This window comes from Bufo bufo, chromosome 8 (genome assembly GCF_905171765.1).
Source record: "Bufo bufo chromosome 8, aBufBuf1.1, whole genome shotgun sequence".
NCBI lineage: Eukaryota > Metazoa > Chordata > Amphibia > Anura > Bufonidae > Bufo > Bufo bufo.
This window is the reverse complement of record NC_053396.1, coordinates 8175181-8194408: the sequence shown is the minus strand read 5'-3', so window position 1 is coordinate 8194408 and position 19228 is coordinate 8175181. Positions and strand designations below refer to the sequence as shown.

The 19228-nt window shown below is 49.3% G+C and overlaps 1 protein-coding gene across 3 annotated transcripts in view; it reads left to right on the top strand.

The window, feature by feature from the left end:
• The first annotated feature begins 216 nt into the window (after nt 1-216).
• Nucleotides 217-19228, top strand: part of EXD3 (exonuclease 3'-5' domain containing 3) — a 160027-nt gene continuing 141015 nt past the window's right edge. For 2 of the 3 annotated variants that reach the window (XM_040405333.1, XM_040405328.1), the window contains exon 1: nt 217-325. The gene's annotated coding sequence lies outside the window, so the exon portion shown is untranslated. The remainder of the gene's footprint in view (nt 326-19228) is intronic. The other variant, XM_040405329.1, reaches the window with a different exon arrangement.

The following is a 19228-nucleotide window of genomic DNA, read 5'->3' as shown; positions in this document are numbered from 1 at the left end:
ATGAGATAGATAGATGTAGATATTATTACTTTACTTATAGTTCTACAACATCTAGTGGAGTCACGGACCGATTTATTCTGAACCCATAAATACATTTTAATGAAAGCAGGCGAATTAGACATTAAAAGTAATGTAAAAAAAACGGATTTCCGGTTGCTTCTGATTACCATGGAAACAAGCAAGCTATTCACAGGAAGTCTTCCTTTGGAGTGAGTCCCTTACTAAAAAGTGGCCGGACTGCACACAGAACAACCGAGAGAAGGGTTCCGGGTGAGGAAAAACGTGTGCGGCGTCTGAAGACGAAGGGGGGCGTTTTAGGCACAAAGTAAGTAGATGATGTAGGGGTGGACTGTACTGGGGGCCCGGGGCCCCTTAGTGTATGGTGGGCAGGAGAAGCATAGGATGTCTGAGTAATGGCGGGGAGGCAGCTGCCGGCGAGCACTTCCTGTGTTTCTAGAGCAGCTGTTTTTTCCTCAGGTTCGCGGTTTCTTATGACTGTTTGTCCCCCCGCCCTGTTCTGCCTCTCTTGTGTGAACGGCGTCCTCAGGTCCTGTGCAGTCTCCTCCAGTAACTGAGGGGCCCCGAGGGGCCCTGCTCGGTCTATACCAGCTGTGTGGAGAGGACATTTCCAGCTAATCCTCATGTTTGTCGTGTTGTATTCAGCCATTTATAGTTCCATCAGTGTCTGGGAAAGTTGGGTGAAATGTAATATGTCCACTGAGGTAGTCACCCAGCTTTCCCAGACTCCAGCAGGTCCATTGCCCTCTGACTTGGTGGGATCTGTAATGGTGGCACTGGTGGTCACCCAGCTTTCTGCGAGACAGAGGACATGGGTCTTACTATAGAGCACCGGTGTGTCCCTGTGCGGGGGTCCCAGCTCCGGCCTCCCTAGCATCAGCACTCGCCTCCTGAAATACTCTGTGCTGCTGTGGACATTGCTTCCTTTATATACCTATCATTACACTGCCCTGTTACAGGCAGCCCTACCCTTACTGACATCAGTACGTGCCGCTCCTGAAATTCTCTGTGCTGCTGGGGGCCCTGCTTTCACAGTATGACACCGCCCAAATTGCGGTCCCCAATGCACGGAACGGATGCACAACGTTCGTGTGTGCAAGAGGCCTTAGACCAGTGAATGGGAAACCCACCTAGACCTACCACTTCTCACAGCTGAGGGTTTGCTTCAGTGGCATCCAGTCTAGATTTTAAAAAACGTTATCAGCTTTTTGAAAAATCTCTTCTTGCTGTCAGTGAAAGGAAACCTTTCCTGCCCATAGCCATCTTACGCAAGTACGCGGCTTATTAGGAAAGCAGTGCATTGTGGGAGCGCGCAGGGCGGTTCTTCTACGTCTGTGGCGCAGTGCTCAGTGTAAGGCCTCATGTACTCTGCCGTATCTGTTTTGCAATCTGCAAATCGCGGATACCTAAAATACGGACACTGTCCATGGCGCATCTGCATTTTTTCCCCCCATCCGTTGACTTCAGCGGGTCTGTGGTCCGAATTTTGGGACACATTGGGTCATTTATTAAACTGGTGTAAAGTAGAACTGGCTTAGTTGCCCATAGCAGCCAATAAGATCTCACCTTTCATTTTCCAAGGGAGCTGTCAAAAAAAATGGAAGGTGGAATCTGATTGGCTGCTATGGGCAACTAAGCCAGTCCTACTTTACACCAGTTTGATAAATCTCCCCCAGAGTCTTTTTGCAGAAAGCGGACGGATCACCTATGTGCTTTTCACATCCGTATGTCCGTTCTGCAAAAATGTGGGCCCATTGAAGTCAGGGGGTTCGCAAAAAAGCACTGCAAAACAGATACGGTCCTGAGGCAGGTCCTAATCCTACATCTCCCGCGTTGCTGGACGGCATGGCTCTGACTTCTTGTTATATAGAGTCTACACATAAGAGTCACATGATTGCGCCGTCTTGTAATAATTCTGCTTTCCTATGTGTCTGCTCAGATTGTGGGCCCCGGAGGTGCTGTGCTATCGTGTAAGTAGGGGAATTCTAAATGCAGCTTTGGATGTGACTGGAGTACAAGAAAAGCCATGCAAAGTTGCTCGCCATCCCATCTCGCATGGCTCTGTAGAGCTCTGCGCGCCGACCGTCCTCACGTACCAAGAAGCCTCCTGTCTCTGGCCAGTTTCTGGTCCCCTGCTCAGGTCCAGACCTTTACCACTTGTCATTGGATTTAGGCTACAGTCACATCCCTGTGAAAAACATGGCCGTTAACAATTGTCTGCGGGCTGCTGGTCCATGAAAACAGACAGAACAGGACGTGTCCTATTTTTTGACGGCCCTTATCCGTGGACTGACAGGGTCGTGTGATTGTAGCCTTACTGTACGGCCGCCCGCGCTGCAGATTTTCTGCACTAGGATTGTGTGCGGTAAATCTATCGTCTATGCTGTGGCAGCAAAGTGGAGAAGATTCTAAAATGACCAGCGGTTTTATAACATACGGTACTTATAGCGATGGGATAATCTTCTAACGTTTGGTTTCATAATGCATGGTTTTAGTTTATGCAATTAGTAGTGTGTTCATCCACCTCTCTGCTCAGGCCGTCATTCAGCGCCATCTCCACCAGAGGGCAGTGTAGGCCAGAAGATAATTTACCAGCCCAGCAGGTCTATGGGCGCACAGTCCAATCCTATAAGGCTACTTTCACACTAGCGTTTTTCTTTTCCGGCACTGAGTTCCGTCTTAGGGGCTCAAATCCGGAAAATAACTGATCAGTTTTATCCCCATGCATTCTGAATGGAGAGTAATCCGTTCAGGATGCATCAGGAGGTCTTCAGTTCAGTCTTTTTGACTGATCAGGCTTTTCAGAAAACCGTAGCATGTTGTATTTTTACCTCCAGCCAAAAATCCAGAACACTTTGCCTGAACGCCGGATCCGGCCTTTTTCCCATTGACTTGCATTAACGCTGGATCTGGTGCCGTGTGTTCCGTCAAACCGGATCCGGGTTTTGCATGTTAAACCCGAAAAATGTGAAAAAAGAGTTAAAGTCCATAAATGGCGGATCCGTTTTTTCCAATGCATTTTTTTCATTGTGATCAAAATCCTGATCAGGATTCAAATGTAATCAGTTTTCACACGTTTTTCGGGATCCGGCGGGCAGGTCCGGTGACGGAATTGAACGCTGGATTCAAACAACGCTAGTGTGAAAGTAGCCTGAGGCCCCTTTCACACGGGCGAGATTTCCGCGCGGGTGCAATGCGTGAGGTTAACGCATTGTCACCTGCACTGAATCCGGACCCAGTCATTTCTATGGGGCTGTTCACATGAGCGGTGATTTTCACGCATCACTTGTGCGTTGCATGAAAATCGCAGCATGCTCCTCTTTGTGACTTTTTCACGTAACGCAGGCCCCATAGAAATGAATGGGGTTGCGTGAAAATCGCAAGCATCCGCAAGCAAGTGCGGATGCGGTGCGATTTTAACGCACGGTTGCTAGGAGACGATCGGGATGGAGACCCGATCATTATTATTTTCCCTTATAGCATTGTTATATAAGGGAAAATAATAGCATTCTGAATACAGAATGCATAGTACAATAGCACTGGAGGGGTTAAAAAAAAAAAATTTAACTCACCTTAATCCACTTGTTCGCGCAGCCGGATGGCTCATGTGACGGACCATGTGATGAACATAGTGACGTCATGAAAGGTCCTATTCCTCACAGATGAAGACAGAAGAGATGCCGGCTGCGCGAACAAGTGGATTAAGGTGAGTTAAAATATATATATTTTTTAACCCCTCCAGCGCTATTGTACTATGCATTCTGTATTCAGAATGCTATTATTTTCCCTTATAACCATGTTATAAGGGGAAATAATACAATCTACACAACCTTGAACCCAAACCTGAACTTCTGTGAAGAAGTTCGGGTCTGGGTACCACAGTCAGTTTTTTATCACGCGCATGCAAAACACATTGCACCCGCGCGATAAAAACTGAACATCGGAACGCAATCGCAGTCAAAACTGACTGCAATTGCGTTCCTACTCTTGCGGGTTTGCCGCAATGCACCGGGACGCATCCGGACCTAATCCGGACACGCTCGTCTGCAAGGGGCCTAAGTTGTGTCTGCTCCTCCTGGAAAGTATTTCTCTTCATTTAAATGAATTTACTGTAAGGGCTCGTTCACACGAACGTTTTCTGCGTTCCGTATACAGGCCATATACGGAACAATTCATTTCAATGGTTCCGCAAAAAAACTGAATGTACTCCGTATGTTCCGTTCAAAGATAGAACATGTCCTGTTATTGTCCGCATAACGGACAAGGATAGGACTGTTCTATCAGGGGCCAGCTGTTCCGCACTGCAAAAAACGTAATGCACACGGAGGACATCCGTATTTTTTGCGGATCCATTTTTTGCGGACCACAAAATACTGAAAAAGCCATACGGTCGTGTGCATGATGCCTATGTCATCCATATCCGTTTCTTTTTTGCGGAACCATCTATTAAAAAAAAGTTATGCCCAGCCCAATTTTTTCTATGCAATTACTGTACACTGTATATGCCATATGGAAAAACGGAACGGAACTGGAAACGCTACAGAATAGAAAAACAGCCCGCAAAACACTGAAAAAGACATACGGTCATGTGCAAGTGGCCTAAGGCTCCATCCAGACGTCCGTAGTGCATTTCGGATCCGCAATACACACGGCCGGCATCCCCATAGAAATGCCTATTCTTGTCCGTAATTGCGGACAAGAATTGGACATGCTCTATTTTTTTTTTACGGAGCTGCGGACCGGAAGACTGGGGCCGCGCTCCGGAAATGCGGATGCAGACAGCACACTGTGTGCTGTCCGCATCTCTTCCGGCCCCATAGAGAATGAATGGGTCCGCACCCGTTCCGCAACCATTCTACGGATGTCTGAATGGAGCCTAACACTGTGGTTCTCACCCGTTACACATGACATCATTAGTTCAGGACTGGGTTTCTGGGGTGAATATATTGATGTCCTATCGTCAGGATAGGTCATCAGTATCTTCTCGGTGGGGTCCTGACACCCAGGACCCCCGCAGATCAGCTGTTTGAAGAAGTGAGCGCCAAGAACAGCGCCATACTTTGGATAGTGGCTGTGCTTGGTATTGCAGCCCAGACCCATTTACTTTTATCGGGGTGCCTGCGCCTAGGCCATGTGATCGATGAAGGTGACCTCACATGGCCTAGGATGAGGCTGCGGCCTCCCAACAGCTGATTGGCAGCGGTGCTGGCGGACAGATCACCTGTCCTGCGGATAGGCCATTTATCCCTTTAAGATTCCCAGGCCTGGCGACCTTTATAAAACAGCTGCCTCCAACCTGGGTTTTTCTAGCTTTTGCAAAGCTACAACTTCCAGCATTGCACAGGCTATGAGGACACGGTGAGAGTTGTAGTATTGCAGCGGCTGGGAACAGATTATTTTGTTTTGAAGTTCCAAGATTGACGATGGGTATCCGAATATTGTGGTAGAATCAGATTCCGAGATATGAATGCCATTTTTATTTTCTTTTGTTTTGATGCATCTCCCCCATAGTACTTTGCATAGTTTCTCAAAAGACCGCGCCGAGTGGCTGAACCTCCACCGATCAGAAGCTGCATCTTTGTTGGAGGTTGTACGAAATTATAACACTCGGGCTGCAATACCGGACGCAGCCAACGACAAAGGTGGCGCTGTTTCTGAAGTGCAAAAACCTGACTTTCTAATTGCCACTTGATGATTTTGCTTCTCCCCCCAGCACTTTCCATTACAGCCGCTTGTGAAGTCGCCAGATTACTTTCCTCACTGGAGCGTATCTTTAATTGTTGCATACGCCATCGCAGTGCGGAGTGACGGCGTTCCGTGGTGGTGCAATTACCTTCATCTGCATGAAGACCTCATCATTTCTCGCCAATGACTGTCTTTTGGGATGACATAACTCGAAAGGAAACTATTTTTCCCGTCCAGATCCCAGACTGTGATATCCGAGCTGCGCTGTTTTTTTTTTCTTTTATTTTTTTCCATTGTCTCCTGTGGACGAATAGTTTTCTGGAATATTTTCCGGGATCTTCCAGGACAGAAATGAATGCAAAGTATTTTCATATTGAGTTGAGTTGTCTTTTACCTGATGCTTCTCACAAGTTACTCTTGGCGATTGTGACTCTCCAGCTCGTGCAAAACTACTACTCCTAGCATTCTCCGACGGCCATAGCCCAGCATGTTGGGGGTTGAAGTCTTTTAGCAGCAGGGGAATCTTCCTCTTCCAAGCTCATAGCTGATGTGCTGCCTTGCCGTGCTCCGTCGGGGGGCGCCATGTGTTGGAGGTGACCGCTTTAATACGGCATGCAATGGGGCCACCATTTTGAGTGTAATTCATACAAAATCTGTTCACCTCTGGCTATAAAGGAGGGGTGCATACACCTCTACGGGAGACCTAATATGGCGCTCTACAAAACGCATCACAGTGGTTGGTTGCCGGGCCGTGAAAAAATGCGGTTTGTGGGCATAAAAAACTGCAGTTGAAATGCACACAGCCTTTGACCGCTGTGTTTGAGTGCACCCTACCCTGATACATTGCACCAAACTCCTGCTGTGTGAGCAGGACTAGGTCAGGGCCTGTTTTCAGAACCGTAGACCAATTTCATAGGAGCGTGTGCAGTGCGTCAGCCAGGTTTCCTGGGCCGACTGTGCCCTCGCAGCATCATCGGTGGGGGGGGGGCTGTGAGTTCCAGCTCGACCAAGGGTCCGCTGTCCCGTACTCAAATGATACGGTGAGTACTGGGGGCACACAGACCACGCTTCACAAAACCGGCCTCAATGTAAACAAGAATGTTTCCATTTGTTTACAGCAAGCAGAGATCTTAAAAGCTGTGAGGGATCGAAACACGGGGGGCAATCTATACCCCAGTCTGTGAGACGACACCAGCAGCTCTGGCCCCAAGCGCAGCAGAAAATTTAAAGGGAGTCTGTCACCCCCAAAATCTATTTCAGACTAAGCCTAGCGCCATTACCATAACCGTACGACTCTTGTGAAAATCCAGACTTCTAATCCCCAGTCACAATGGGTTTTTATTTTTATGCAAATTAGGTCTTCGGTGCATCCATTGGTGCACCATTTCTCCGCCTCTTGTTTGATTGACAGTCCCTAAGATTTCAGAACCTGTAGTGATGACACAAGGGAAGCCAGGTGCACTGAACAGAATGGCCCCGCCCACAGTGCACCGGAAACCTTATTTGCCTTTGGATTAGAGACAAAAAAGGTACAACTTATAAATGGGGGGGGGGGGGGGGGGGGGGGACGTCCAACCGCTGGGGCCCCTGCCCATCATAAAAATCCGGGCCAGTGCTCCTGTGTTTGAACGGAGCCTGAATCGCCTCTCCATTCTGCTCTATGCCGGCTTTAGCAGTCCCTTAGAGTTGAATGGAGTGTCGGGCCCCTATCCTCGCAGACGCCAAGGGGCCCCAGTGGTCGGACCTCCCCCCACGATTGATAACCCCTTTTAAATCTCTAATTTTCCGGGCCGCGAAAAGGCAATTATCTCTTCCGATGAGCCCTACCCACTTTTTGGAAAAATTGCCGTGCACAGAGTAGTAAAAAGTCGGAAATTTTTGCACTATAATGGACTGACATAGCTGATGATATCATTATAGCGTGATTACGCTTCATTTGCATCACCCGCCGGCGTGTGAAGCCTCCGTTTTTTTTCCGCCTGTGGTTTTCCTCTATGCGACCACAAATCTTCTCTTCTCCCGCTTGTTTTTGTCATTACCGCCTCATGTCTCATCTTGATAGTTAATTAAAGCCTGACTTCTTCCCAGATCATGGCTGACGGGGGACCCTGTGCCTTGAAGACGGGCGATTGTGCGGGGGTTAATCTAAATTCCGTGCTGTGTGTGTGTGTGGTTTTTGCTCTTCTGCAGATGCTTTTTTTTTCTAGGCCGACCGCAGATCTCTTTTTGTCTGATTTATGGGATTGATGTAGACGTATCCCCCTGTGGGGAGCTGCGAGTTCACCAAAACAGCTCTCTTGTCTTCCAGGGAAAGATGCAATCTGCCTGCAAATGTGGGGACCGGAGGAGGGGGGCCCAGGTCCTTCCCCTGGAGGAATTTGTTTTTTAGCTTATTGGACTCGTCTGCGGAGGGGTCACGCACAGTTGGATGGACTCGAGACTACCCTTCAGACAGAGAACAATCCCTTGACGCCATTGCTTCTCATCATTGTGTTAGTGTCTTGAGTAGATGTAGAACTAGAACTTTCAGCAGATTCTTCCATGTCGATATCTTGGTCTCTTGAGAGTAAGTGTTGAACTATAACTCCCAGCAGATCCTTTGAGGTCTTGAGTAAATGTAGAACCTGAAGTATATTTGGCCTCTTGAGTAGATGCAGAACTATAACTCTCAGCAGATCCCTCCATGTTGATATCTTGGGTCCCATGAGCAGGTGCAGAACTACAACTCTCAGCAGATGTTATTCCATGTTGATATCATGAGCCTATTGAGTAGATGCAGAACTATAACTCTCAGCAGATCCTTCTATGTTGATATCTTCGGCTTGTTGACTAGCTGCAGGTCTACAACTCTCATTAAATCCTGCCATGTTGATATCTTGGTTTCTTGAGCAGATACAGAACTATAACTCTCAGCAGATCTTTCCTTGTTAATATCATGGGTCTCGTGAGTAGTTGCAGAACTATAACTCTCAGCAGTTCCCTCCATGTTAATAATGTATGACTGGTTGGGTCTGACCACTGGGACCTTTACCACCAATAAGTGCTAGGGACCCCGAGACCCATCCGAAGAGTTGTGCCACTACAGAAAATCTCTGGGACTGCTGGCAATTTCCAAGGGCCCGTGCATGTCTTTGTGGCGCAATCATTTGATTGTAAGCTTCCACGTCTTTGTGGCCTGAGCTTTGGATTGTAAGCTCTGCCGGGGCACGTCTTTGTGGCCTGAGCTTTGGATTGTAAGCTCTGCCGGGGCACGTCTTTGTGGCCTGAGCTTTGGATTATAAACTCCGCAGGTGCATATCTTTGTGGCCTGAGCTTTGGATTGTAAGCTCTGCCGGGGCACGTCTTTGTGGCCTGAGCTTTGGATTGTAAGCTCTGCCGGGGCACGTCTTTGTGGCCTGAGCTTTGGATTGTAAGCTCTGCCGGGGCACGTCTTTGTGGCCTGAGCTTAGGATTGTAAGCTCTGCCGGGGCACGTCTTTGTGGCCTGAGCTTTGGATTGTAAGCCCTGCCGGGGCTCGTCTTTGTGGCCTGAACGTTGGATTGTAAGCTCTGCTGGGGCTCGTCTTTGTGGCCTGAACGTTGGATTGTAAGCTCTGCCGGGGCACGTCTTTGTGGCCTGAGCATTGGATTGTAAGCTCTGCCGGGGCACGTCTTTGTGGCCTGAGCTTTGGATTGTAAGCTCTGCCGGGGCACGTCTTTGTGGCCTGAGCATTGGATTGTAAGCTCTGCCGGGGCTCATCTTTGTGGCCTGAGCGTTGGATTGTAAGCTCTGCCGGGGCACGTCTTTGTGGCCTGAGCTTTGGATTGTAAGCCCTGCCGGGGCTCGTCTTTGTGGCCTGAACGTTGGATTGTAAGCTCTGCCGGGGCTCGTCTTTGTGGCCTGAACGTTGGATTGTAAGCTCTGCCGGGGCTCGTCTTTGTGGCCTGAGCGTTGGATTGTAAGCTCTGCCGGGGCACGTCTTTGTGGCCTGGGCATTGGATTGTAAGCTCTGCCGGGGCACGTCTTTGTGGCCTGAGCATTGGATTGTAAGCTCTGCCGGGGCACGTCTTTGTGGCCTGAGCATTGGATTGTAAGCTCTGCCGCGGCACGTCTTTGTGGCCTGAGCATTGGATTGTAAGCTCTGCCGGTGCACGTCTTTGTGGCCTGAGCTTTGGATTGTAAGCTCTGCCGGGGCACGTCTTTGTGGCCTGAGCATTGGATTGTAAGCTCTGCCGGGGCACGTCTTTGTGGCCTGGGCATTGGATTGTAAGCTCTGCCGGGGCACGTCTTTGTGGCCTGAGCATTGGATTGTAAGCTCTGCCGCGGCACGTCTTTGTGGCCTGAGCATTGGATTGTAAGCTCTGCCGCGGCACGTCTTTGTGGCCTGAGCATTGGATTGTAAGCTCTGCCGGGGCACGTCTTTGTGGCCTGAGCATTGGATTGTAAGCTCTGCCGGGGCACGTCTTTGTGGCCTGAGCTTTGGATTGTAAGCTCTGCCGGGGCACGTCTTTGTGGCCTGAGCATTGGATTGTAAGCTCTGCCGGTGCATCCTGCAGCAAAATTGTCCTGCGAAATAGTAATAAAGTTGGCAGAAAATATTTGGAGCATAAGCTCTTCTGCCCTCCACCATCTGTCTCTCATGGCACCACCTAGGCGCCCACCAGCAGCTCATATAGTGGTAATCATTGTGCTCCTCCAGCCCGTGTTCACATGCAGCTTCTGTGATGTCCGCTGACTTCTGTGTGTGGGGGGGGGGGGGGGGGGGGGGGGGGAGTAGTCTGTTTGGTTATTTTCTGTTTTTAATATCTCCAACTGTTTAGTCTGCAGCGGGGACCCCCGGGGACCACCGCCTCGAGCCATCTGCAATGCTTTAAGACTCTCTGCTGAACACAATGACTTTATGTCTAGTGCGATCCCTTCTCCCACAAGGACTGGGGCCCCTGAGCATGGCTGACGACGGGTCAGGAGGGGAGCGAAGCCTCGTCAGACATAGAAGCGTCCGGCTGTTGCCGATCCTGGAGATACATCTGTATATAATTCTCATCTCCCTGTATAAGGTGTATACGGCCGCATCTGGAGGAGCTAGCATCCAAATATCTGGAGCTGTGACCCCTGAGGAGCTCATGTATAGATTAAAGGTCTGGAAAGTTTCGGATATGCTTTTCACTTTAATTCCTGCTTGCTGTCAATGAATGGAAATTTGTTTTACCCTCATAGGCTGTAAACCTGTACAGATTGTTATCAGATCTAATGATGAAATCATATTTTTTAAGAACTTTTTGATTTTTCACCCCATTTTTCCAAGTCACTATGTATATTAAAAAAATAAAATAGAGATCTTGCAGTTTTCACTCAGCGCCACAGAGCCCCATAGTGGGGTTGACACCATGTGTTTTGTCATCATCATCACGGGTAAGATTACAATGACGGGTAACGCCTGTGTATAGATATGCTCACAGCTCCCCCCGCTTGCACAGTGATCTCTGCAGAAGTCACAGAGCATGCCCACAATAAGTTACCTCTAGACTGCAGGTTCCTATGGTCCACGTGGCGACCGTTAAAGGGGTGGTCTGAGCATTTACTATTGATAAATACCTTCAGGATAGGTCATCAGTATCTGGTAGGGGTCCGACTCCCGTCGCCCCTGCTAATCAGCTGTGTGAAGATGCTGCAGCCCCTTCTTATGCCATTGACATCATATTCATCGGTTGCGTGTGCAGCGTACTCAAGTTGTGCGTAGTAGGTGTTTCTGAGTGTAGTAGTGCAATATACACTAACCTGGTACAGCTGACTCTCTGCAAGGGCAGGTATAGGTAGGAATAGTTCGTGACGCCAGTGCCAAGTAAACGGTGGCACGCCGTTTGCGGATGCAGGAAATAATTTGAGGAAACGCGGTGTTAAACAGAACTTCAACTTTAGTAGGTTGCAGGCAGAGACAATATTGGAAACGCAGTTCCTCAGCATACAGTCGATTTTGCAATTCGGTCGATGCAGGCAATTCAGTACAGCAGGGTAATTACAGAGTGTAAAACGCAGGATTCTCAGCACAGGAGCTAGCACTCTAATTCTGTCTGATCCTGGAATGTAGCAATTCTTCACCAAGGCCCATTAACCTAAGTCTGGCTTTATATCCTTGATTATGGCTTTCATAAGTACCTCCTCTGTTTCCTCAATACCTCTGGCTCCTCTGATATTTGCCTCAGTCTCTCCTAGCTTCTGAATGGTTCCTCAGGCTAAGGTATTCCTGCTTCTGCATGTAGGAATTCAGGAGGGAATCTTCTCCTGAACAGCAGGCTTCAGGCCTGGACTTGTCTCAGACATTATCTAATCTCCATCTGTAGATTACAGACACTAGACTCCGTCTGCCTTGCACTTCCCTGTCTGGCCTTATATAAACTAGGGCTCTCTAGCTCCCTCTATGGACTAGAACCTGTAATAACACCCCTAGCAGGCCTGTGCATGCAAGTTTCAGTGACAGGGAAATACACACATTACATTGCATTTTACAAAACTGACATACAACAACTTTCCATAATTAAGAAGGGACAACAGCACACCAAGTGACCTTTGGTAGTAACGGGTATTACAACTCCCGTATACTACATACCCCACTGCTTTAAGCTGAGTACGCCCTCGTACTCCATCATGGATCGCCCAACTGGAATCTCTACCTGAAATAGAAAAAGAGACATGCAGGCATACATACATGCAATTCAACTGCATTTACATCAGGTCCAATTGGCAAAGGTGCAGGGTAGTGACAAGGGGCGTCGTTCTCTTCTCTCAGGATAATGAATGGAACGGGGGCGCTGACCTGGCACAGCGTAACAATATAACCAGGATAGTCCATGACAATGAATAAGTCCATGATAAAACAGTAGAAAACGGTATAAAAGTTCTTGGAGGCTCAAATAACAAACATGAGTCCGTACCCAGGTTATTTCTTATTAAATCACAGAGGCTCTCATGCGGTGGAGTCCATCTCTGGGCACAATACTTTTAAAAGAGTAAGAATCGCAGAGGCTCAGGTACTTTTGAGTCTGTCTCCGGGCACGGTTCCTTAGTAACAGGTTGCACAATAAAATGGACAGCAAAGACAAGTGCTGTAATACCCCTGATCAACCTGAAAAGGGGGTGAAGGGTAAAAGGTGCAACAAAGGAACAGGCACAACTTGGTGTGGGGTAACAAAAGCAGGCAGGAGGTCCTGGAAAACAAGCCTGGCCTTGCTGACTTGTAATTTCAGTGGTCAACACCTACCACTGGGCCGTGGACAAACTGGCAGCTGCAACAAAGGGCCAGCAACATAGGACTCCTGTCCTGGAAGGGTTAACATCACCTTCTGAAGAAATAAATCAAGGGCCTAGCAGGCTGATCACAGTGGCATATTGTAGCTACTTGGCTCTGCAGGGAGGTATCTTCTGTAGTATTCTTCTACAGGAGGATGGGCCCACATGACTGTATCAGGGGGTAGCTGCAGGGTAAAGGGGCCCCTAATAGGTATTGGCCCCATAGGCCTAGGGGTGAACCCTCTGGTGGGCCGTGCCGGCCCTGGCATGATCACTGCAGGGTGTGACATACTTGGTACCGCCGCAGCAAGCGGTCCGGTGCTCTGGGTGCAGCAATTCACAGCAATCGCGGGTCCGGTCTGGGGCACTGACGGAGCGGTGACAACAGAAGGCGGTCGGCGGGTGGTGACAGGCACCCTTACCTCATCCTTCCTCGGCGGTGTCTGGATCCTGGCGGTGTAGGTCTTACGCAGCTCCCGCAACTTCTCCTCCAGCCGGACGATCTGCTCACCGATGCTGTCTGTGTCGGAGTCGCTGTTCTCTGCTGGCGCCGCCGGCGCAGGTACAGTCACCGCTGATGCAGACTCGGCCTCTTCAGGTTCTGGACTTGCCTCAGGTCTCCGTCCCATCCGGATGTTCTGGAAGGTAGCACTCAATCCTCTTTGCTGCTCCAGCTCAGATAGTGTCTTCTCCCGACGTGGCAGCTCGGGGGAAGGGTAGGGGCTCACCCATTTCTCCAACACGGTTGGCTGCCAGAAGACGTTCGGCCCAATGAAGGAGCTCCGCTCCTGGAAGGCGTGATGGGCCGGCTCTGGAGAGCGTTCCGGTTCTCGCTCGCAGCCAGAGTAGTCTTCTCCTTCGTCTGCCTCCCAATCCTCAGGTCCTCGCTTCGGACGGGTCACAGCAGTCGCATAGGGGCCTCGCAGGCTCTCGGCAGGGGTGTACTCCACTTCCTCTCCCTCGCGGAGGCTGTGCTGGTACGAAGGGAGGTAGTCTCTCTTGACAGACCTGCGATTCACATAGAGGTCTCTGCCAGTAAGATAGTCCTGAATAAACCCGTAGCCACGGGATTTGTCAAACGACAGCACCACTCCCTTTCTCCTTTCCAGGCGGGGTTGGGTGTGCGTATGTCTTTCATGTATGGTCTTGGTTAGCTCCTCATACACGATCTTAGTCTTAGTATTCCGCTTGATAGCGGCCTCTCGGATCTCCGCCATCAGGGAAGACCATTTAAACGATGGCTGAAAAAAGTCCCTCCATGAGCCATAGTAGGGCTCGGGTTCCTTCTCCCTGGTGCGGCAGGCGGGTTGCTCCGGTCCCGGAGCGTAGGCCGGTGGAGCCTCCTCTGGCTCTACACCGGTGTCGGTCATTTTTCCAATCATAGGTGCGGACGCTGCAGCAACACTCTGCTCACAATCCAACATGCTCGATCCTACTGAGGAGAGCGATAGGGACGCGTCAATTAAAGTAGTCAGCTCCTCCCATTGCACTGGGAGGCCGCCCCCCAGGTATTCCAGTATATGGAGGGCGGTGTCCATGCTGGCAGACATGCAAATGTCCAGATAAGCCGTGGCGCCTGCCCTTGACCTTCTTCCCGCTTTTTCCTCAGAAAGGCGCCAATTTTTCCCGCCTTTTCGGGATGAAGGTGACGCAGCAGTAAATTCAGCCAGCTCAGCGGCCATCTTTAGGTACAAACGCTGTCTGTTCACTGACAGCAAGCAGGAATGTTTAAAGTCCACAAAACCACAATCCAATGCGGCGATTTTCTTCCTCTGTGCAGCGCAATACTGTACAGCGCTTTTTAGAAGTTTTTGACACACTTTGGGTATGATTTTTAATCCACAAAGTCCACTTTCATTAAACAGGAAAATTGTCACTTTGGTCACAGGGCACTTGTATAAGGCACAAAGTACACGCTTCTTGCACTAGAAAGCGTGCGTATCCTGTTCGTGACGCCAAAAGAGAGGTGCAGCGTACTCAAGTTGTGCGTAGTAGGTGTTTCTGAGTGTAGTAGTGCAATATACACTAACCTGGTACAGCTGACTCTCTGCAAGGGCAGGTATAGGTAGGAATAGTTCGTGACGCCAGTGCCAAGTAAACGGTGGCACGCCGTTTGCGGATGCAGGAAATAATTTGAGGAAACGCGGTGTTAAACAGAACTTCAACTTTAGTAGGTTGCAGGCAGAGACAATATTGGAAACGCAGTTCCTCAGCATACAGTCGATTTTGCAATTCGGTCGATGCAGGCAATTCAGTACAGCAGGGTAATTACAGAGTGTAAAACGCAGGATTCTCAGCACAGGAGCTAGCACTCTAATTCTGTCTGATCCTGGAATGTAGCAATTCTTCACCAAGGCCCATTAACCTAAGTCTGGCTTTATATCCTTGATTATGGCTTTCATAAGTACCTCCTCTGTTTCCTCAATACCTCTGGCTCCTCTGATATTTGCCTCAGTCTCTCCTAGCTTCTGAATGGTTCCTCAGGCTAAGGTATTCCTGCTTCTGCATGTAGGAATTCAGGAGGGAATCTTCTCCTGAACAGCAGGCTTCAGGCCTGGACTTGTCTCAGACATTATCTAATCTCCATCTGTAGATTACAGACACTAGACTCCGTCTGCCTTGCACTTCCCTGTCTGGCCTTATATAAACTAGGGCTCTCTAGCTCCCTCTATGGACTAGAACCTGTAATAACACCCCTAGCAGGCCTGTGCATGCAAGTTTCAGTGACAGGGAAATACACACATTACATTGCATTTTACAAAACTGACATACAACAACTTTCCATAATTAAGAAGGGACAACAGCACACCAAGTGACCTTTGGTAGTAACGGGTATTACAACTCCCGTATACTACACGTGGCCTAGACGCAGTCCCATCCAAGTGAGCTGCAATACCAAGCACAGCCACTATCCAATGGATGGCGCCATGCTTGTTATGGGCCTAGCTGTACCTAGCAGCTAATTGGTGGGGGTGCCGGGAGTTGGACCCCCAACCGATCAGACACTGATGACCTATCCTGAGGACAGGCCATTGGTATTAAACACTTTTAATGGGCTTTTCCAGGACGACCTATCGTTTGGATACCCCTTACAGCCCCACAGTAGTTGTCGCCCCCCTTACAGCCCCACAGTAGTTGTCGCCCATCTGTCCTTCCTGAATAGATCTATCTAGACCAGGGATGGCCAACCTGCGGCTCCCCAGCTGTTGCAAAACTACAACTCCCAGCATGCCCAGACAGTTTACAGCAGGGCATGGTGAGAATCATAGTTTTACAACATCTGGCCAGCCCTGATCTAGAGACACGTCTTGAGTCTCTGACCGGGTGCGTCTTCAGCCCGGAAATTCATCCTTGCCCCGTCTTTGATTGACGGATTCTGGCCCTGTCAATCATAAAGCAAAGAGAGGGGCTGGCAGAGGAAGCAGGACAGGCAAGGGACCCGCCCACAGTGCACTTCACTGCTTATTTGCATATGGATCAATAAGGTACATGCCTTTATTAATACAGCAATCTCTAGCTATCTGTGGAGCCTTACATTTCAGTATGTGGACTCCTAGCGTCTGATGGACTTCCCCTTTAAGACAACCCTTGCAGTAATCAGGAGAAGTGCTGGACGTGTCTGTAGAGTTTTAACATTTTCTTTGCAAAGTAAAAAAAATAAATAGTTTTTACTTAAAATCCATGGAGAAAGGGATTCCAGCGCCTGGGAAAGGCTGAGAATGATCTCGGGGCCGGTGTCTCTTTCCACTATTTTTTTTATTTTTTTTCTCTCCTCTTGTTTTCGCTCTAGTATTTGTCTTGCCGGAGAGCTGACCCGAATTGACTCCGCTTTTCCAGGCAGCGTTACCTTCTCTTTCATTGTTTGTGCGCGCTTTTACTACAATTCCCAGAAGTGTTGATGAGCTGACGCGCTTCTCGCCGTCCCGGGTGGGGGGTGGGGGGGGGGGGCGCTCATGTGGACTGTTAGACACCCCGGGATTTATTCACTTACTGGGGCGCCTTTAATTATTATGACTCTCAGATGGAGCTTCAGGGTACACGGCAATTATGGGAGCAGGCAAAGATCAGCGTGTAGCAGGGCTCCCATAGGAATGAATGGGGTCGCAGCGCGACTTGCATGTCCGCTGCCACCGCAACGTGCTCGTTTGCAAGTCATTCCTATGGCAGCCCTGCTACACTGCCATCTTTGGTCACCCTGTAGCCGTACCCTTTTCAGATTGTGGTGGTTTTCTCAATGGCTGGTGGTAACGGCATAAATAGCAATTCCCTGTCATGCACTTGTTTTAATGTTTGAATGTTCCTGCGTTAAAGCAGTTGCGCTGTTTTATGTACCGGCTGCTTCTTAGACAGAGCACAGGCTGCCATAAACTGGGGCATTCCCCTAACCTAGCGGGGCTGCAATAGAAATAGATCTATAGCATCAGGGGTCCAAAGCGCCTGCAGATCCCCCATTCACCTCTTCTCCAACGTGCATAGAACTTCAGGGTCTTCTATTCATTCCTGTGTAATTGGGGGAGGGGGTGTCAATATTTATGAAAACTGCTACCTGCTTCCCCCTGTTTGGTCATTTAGGTAGGGGTGCTGCTAACAGCGTCATGTCAAATATTGCACCTCTGTGCTAGCAGACCCCCCCCATAGACTTCCGTCATTGTGTGAGGAGCAGGACATCCGTCCCGTCCCCTCGGGTTTATTCTGTTGTGTCTACGGTATTAAAGCCACTTGCGACCTCGCCGTTTAACCGTCGCATTTGGCATATAGGCTGAATTCAGTAGCGGAGGAGACTTTTTTAGTATTTTTTGCAGGTATTGAAGTGGTCCTCTACATCAAGGGTCACTTGGATTACATTGGGCAATCGCTTGTATAGAAATTCCCTTAGCACTTTATGAATTTTGGATTTCTTCCAAATCCCGCCTGCAGTGAATACTGACACACAGGCAATAATTAGCTTTTCTGTGCCATTTTCGGGGTCGGTGATTATACAAGAAACAAATGCCAGTGAACCGGGTGCAGTGCCCGTAGGGGTAGATGCCCTTAATTGACTGATGCATGCAGGTTCCCATCGGTTGTATATAGAGAGCTCTGAAATGAGATTTCGGTTTCCCCGGAGCATTGTGACTGGCCGCGTACCAGCTGCATTACACACGCCGCGTCCTATGTTACGCATGATACTTCCTGCGCCCTGGATGAACGTGCCGGATATGGCCGCCTCAGATGTGATTTTCCCCCCCTACCTGGTGAAGCTTTTAATTTTTTTTTTTTTTTTCTTCTTTCTTCTTCTTCTTCTTCCAGAGGTCGGGACCTCAGGGCAGATTTCCTCGGAAGTTCTGGTCGGCATTCCGCAGGGATGACTGTGAAATGACTTTCCAGTAAATATTTTTACTGGCGTCTTTTGCAACGTATTCCTGTGAAAGACATTGAGCGGAGGAGCAGAATTCCTCGCCTGTAGTAACCCTACACTCGCGCCGCTTGTGAGGAAGGAGCGGGGGCCGAGCGCGGGCTCCCTATTTGCTTCCTCTCCCATGAGATGGACTTGGTTTTCATACATCTGCCTTTCCACCACAAAACCACGCAGAGTCATTATCTGGATATTTTGTTTCTACTTTTCTAGAATGTTATCACTTGTAACATTGTATCTAAGCAAATTAAAGGAGTTCTGCAGTTCTTTTAAACTGATGATCTCTCCTCTGGACAGATCATCAGCATCTGATCGGCGGGGGTACAACACCTGGGACCCCCGACGATCAGCTGTTTGAGAAGGCAGCGGCGCTGGCAGTAGCGCCGCGGCCTTCTCGCTGTTTACCGCGGGCCCAGTGACGTCACGACTAGTATCACTGGCCTGGGCATGGTAAGCTCCATTCAAGTGAACAGAGCTTAGCCCCGCCCAGTCGTGACGTCACTGGGCCTAAGGAGAAACCAAGAGAAGGCCGGGGCGCTCCCGGAGCACGGCTGCCTTCTCAAACAGTTGATCGGCAGGGGTCCTGGGTGTCGGATCCCCGCCGATCAGATGCTGATGATCTATCCAAAGGATAGTTCATCAGTTTAAAAGAACTGCAGAACCCCTTTAAGGAGTGTCTCAGGTCTATTGGTGGGCAGGATTGATGATAACAGACTTCACAGTTAAAAGTCCAAGGAATGCTTTAATTTTGGTCCAAACTGACACTGCACAATCAGAGATCACAGACATTGCACTTAAAGCACAAAAGAAAATACCTGGCCCGTCTGGACGCTAACTATACAGAGGTTCACCTCACCTAGGTCC